The sequence below is a fragment of the Manis pentadactyla genome, chromosome 12 (assembly GCF_030020395.1).
Source record: "Manis pentadactyla isolate mManPen7 chromosome 12, mManPen7.hap1, whole genome shotgun sequence".
Lineage (NCBI taxonomy): Eukaryota > Metazoa > Chordata > Mammalia > Pholidota > Manidae > Manis > Manis pentadactyla.
Genome location: NC_080030.1, coordinates 17,045,589 through 17,050,024, shown reverse-complemented (window position 1 = coordinate 17,050,024; position 4,436 = coordinate 17,045,589). Strand labels below are relative to the sequence as shown.

The 4,436-nt window shown below is 40.3% G+C and overlaps 1 pseudogene; it reads left to right on the top strand.

The window, feature by feature from the left end:
- The first annotated feature begins 245 nt into the window (after positions 1–245).
- LOC118907498 (eukaryotic translation initiation factor 3 subunit J-like) lies at positions 246–3,247 on the top strand (annotated as a pseudogene).
- The last annotated feature ends 1,189 nt before the right edge of the window (positions 3,248–4,436 follow it).

Genomic DNA, 4,436 nt, shown 5'->3' with positions numbered 1-4,436 from the left:
TACCTGGAATACCAAAACCAAAAAATAGTGATTCTGGATTTTAGGGCAGTTGATCTCTGTTGTGCCTTGTATCAGAATCAACTGGAGGACCTGATAAATCACAGATTGCTGGCATCCATGCTCAGAGGAGCAGATTTAGAAGTTTTACATGAGCTGAAAACATGCCCTAACAAATTCCCAAATGCTGATGCTGTTCTGGAGATTCCCCTTATATGACCACTACTGAACATTGACTCTTTGGGGAAATGGATGATAACATCAGTGCAGGATGGAATAGACCCAGGACACCTCCTGAACGGACGGTGAAGATCATCAGTGCCCTACAAGATCAGCTCCGAGGGAGTTTAGGATCACGAGTCAAGTAAGCCTCTTCATTATCAATGAACTTCCAGATTCTGTCCTTTTAATTCCCCATGTAATGTCAGCAATCCATGATTTCACACCCTATCTTTCAATGTAAATTTTCTAATGAATAGTAACATTACAGAATGCATAATAATAAATGGAATAATTATGGTAAACTGCTACCATGGCCACCTCTTCTAGTATTTATGTAGCTCTAACTATTAGCAGGCATAGTTTTCAGACATTTGCTTACATTAACTTTATTCTTCAACAGACCTATGAAATAGGTATGCACATCAACTCCCCTTTTACCTATGACTTCACATAAAGATAAAATGAATGCAATCATGGGTACATGGACATATTGATACATGGCACCTGCTATGTGCTTTGGCAGTGAAGGGATTTGAGTCCCATAGCCAGAATTTCAGGCTGAGCATATACCACCACCAATATGTGACCTCTAAGTAGTGTGGAATTAGGCATCCAGAAGGATCAATCAGAGTCCATCACCTGCCTCTTGATAACTGTCACCTGAGTGAGGACACAGCCTCCCCCAACCTTCAACAATTCTCAGACCACACAGGTAGATGGTAGCAAGTGCAACCTCAAAATAGGATCCATGTTCAAGACCAAACATTATGTTTAAATGTCATGGTGTCATGGCTATGATTTTGATGAAATATTCATTTCTCCCTATTACTAAGAATACATATCTCAAACCATTATTCTTCCAAGGTGATATGTAACATATCTTCTTTATCCATATTGGAAGAGTGGAATGAGAGGTGAAATTCACATATGGATTTGAAAAAAGAAAAAGAAAGCTACAACTTGTTGGTGTGTCCTAAGCTGAATGCCAGCACGGCAAAGGTAATCTCCAACAGAAGTATCCAGGTTGCTCTTGTAGCTGCCCTGGTACAAACATGGGAAGATTTCAGAGAGAGAAAGGTAAATTTGGGCCTCTGTAGAGTATCCAGGACAAACTCATCCTCTGAAAAGACTCTAATTCCAAATAAGTAACTTTCATCCTTTTAACATCTATTATTAACAACTTAGAAGAAATAGGACATGGACATTGCATTTTAAAGGCCACTATTCATCCCATTACAAATATATCTTCTTAACTTCATGGAACATTACAACATAGGCAGGATCAAGGGAGGACAGTTTTCTGTCTGTGGGCATCATGTCTTGATACGACGTCTCCATGTGGAATCACAACCTGATAACCCTGAGGAGAACCAGTCCTAGAAACAAAAAAGATGTAAGAGATCTGAATGTATCTCTGCTCCCCTTGTCCTGTACATTCCGTTCTACTGAGTCCTTGTAATGACAGATAACTCTATTGTTTGGGGATACTGGAGTCAGATATCCTTGTTCTTAGAAATGAAGGCATTCTCACTGATGAAGCTCATGTATCTCACAACCTTCTCAAACCACTGGGACAACCTATTATGCAAATTTCATAAAATAAAACTCAGTATGGTAAATGCTAATGCTCCTCAGAAGGATACCAATGGCCAGTCTAATCAATTACTACATAAGGCAGCTCCCTTATTGTACTACAGACCAGACTCTGGGGTGCAGCTGACATGGCCCTACCACGAGTTCAGGTGGATGCTAGACTCTAGATATGACCACAGATTGGCTTGTATCTTTCTCTTGACCCAGCCACCTACTTCACCTTTTTTGGTTTTCAGAACGATCCACAAAATAAAATTACTAAAACTGGAACCCTTGCCTCAGGCTCTGCTTCAGTGGAACCTGAGCAAAGAAACTGACTTTAGAGAACTGAAATCATGTGTCAATTCATCGAGTGGTACAAAAAGCAAAGTCTGCTTTCACTCCAGGTGAAAATTAACTTGGTATTATATTACCTAGGCTTTTAAGAAAAATTTAGAAATGGAAGAAGCAAGCACTGTGGATCACTCACAGTTTTATGACATTGCCTCATTCTAGAAACCCCAGTCTGGAGTAAGTGGCACAATCACAGAGAAGAAGGTCCCCCACACGATGAGGTTCCTCAAGGCCCCCTTCATGTCCCTGTTCCTCAGGCTGTAGACGAAGGGGTTCATCTTCTGGGGAACCAGAACATACATCACTGAAGCTGCTGCAGCTTCCTGGAAGAGTCAGTAACTGCTGAACCAATGCAGACCCCAAAAGCTGTCCCATAGAACAAGGGAACAACTGACAAATGTGATCCCAGGTGGAAAAGGCTTTACACACCCCTTCCCGTGTGCGTGCGCACCACCTTCCCAGGCGAGAACGTCAAAGATACCTGGGATGATGATGATGATGAAAAAAAAGAGGAAGTAGAAGTAAAACCAGAAGTAAAAGTTTCAGAAAAGAAAAAAATAGCAGAGAAGATAAAAGAGAAAGAACAGCAACAGAAGAAAAGGCAAGAAGACATTCAAAAGAGGAAGAACCTGAAGAATATAAAGTGCTAACACCGAAGAACAATTAGCAGATAAACTGTGGCCAAAGAAATTACAGGAAGAGTCCGACCTTGGATTAGCAAAAGAAAATTTGGGTGTTAATAGTACGGTTTGTGGAATAGATGCTATGAACCCAACTTCAAGAGAGATGAGTTCACAGAATTTGGAAAGTTACTAAAAGACAAAATTACACAATATGAAAAGTCATTATATATTATGGCAGTTTTTTGGAAGCCTTAGTTCAAGATGTGTGTATTTCATTGGAAATTGATGACTTGAAAAAGATGACCAAATCATTGACTGTGCTTTGCAGTGAAAAACAGAAGCAAGAAAAGCAAAGCAAAGCCAAAACGAAGACAGGTGTGGTTCCCAGAGTGGGGTTAGAGGCCACCATGCAGGACGATCTGGCAGATTATGGTGGTAATGATGGAGGATATGTACAAGACTACGAAGACTTCATGTAACTTTTTATCTTCTCCTGGTGTCTTATTTCTGTTGCCCACAATCCCTTCAACATGTAGCACAACTTCCTTTCCTTTCAGTTGTGCCAAATGCTGCAATCAGAAGTGCAGTATCTTTTGAGCTATTTAACCGCTTGACAATTAGGTGCTAATGTGTGAACAAGGGAACTGGGATCTCGCTGCCAAGGGGTTAAAATTGGGAACCTCAGTTGCTACTAAATCATAGTTAAAAAAAGTAATCCTAATAATGTTGTCATTGTTGCTGATTCCACAAGAGCCATCAGTAAATTGGAAACAAAGGTTGCAACAGGACAAAAAATTTGTGTAGTGTTTACCAGAACCATTCAGTAATACAGCCTTAACCATACCTCCTAGAACTGCTTCATAACTTTTCAAGAAAAGCAGTTTTCAGCAAGGCATGTGGTGTGCACCTAGTATTAAAATTTCTTTGTCTTAAAATTGAGCATGAGGATATTAAAAAAAGGACTGCTCAGTGTGAAGATACCGTGGCTGAAAAGCACTAGTGTGATACTTAAAATCAGATGACCAAAGCCCCAACTTTGAAGCTGAAGAAGGTAAACCTCTCCATTATTGCATTACAAGTTGTGGAATCTCTTAAATGCAGCATAGACTGTTTAGTTATATTGATCAGACTGTTGTACTGCTGGAGTACTTCAAGTTGGGGAGGGGAAACTCTACCTGTTTTATTTGCCTCATTTAAGTGTCTGAAAAACAAATCTCCTAGGCTGCAATGGAATAATTTTAACAGGGTTTTGGCCTTTACTTCCCTTTATAAAACATGCTCAGCAAACTGCACCAGTTACAGTTTGGTAAATGGTTATGTTAACAATTATGACATCTTCAATGTTTTATGAAGTGACTAATTTGATAAAATCACTATTGTGAGGACCTAAATTTGTGTTATCTCCCAAGAGATATTTTTGGAGAGTAGATGTCGGTCCCTCCTGGCTTCTGACCCACAGATAAGGGAGGAGACGGGATGAGTTATCAAAGACCTGAAAGGCCAGCCAGGGGACTCAAGGTGTCACAGCAGAAGAGTAATGCCGAGAAGGCACTCCTCATATTTATTGAGCAAATGAACCCAAACATCCAAAGAATTCTGAGTAGGGGGTTCAACACATGATCAACACACAATCATTATTTGACCCTGAGTCCAGCCCTAGGGCCTGCT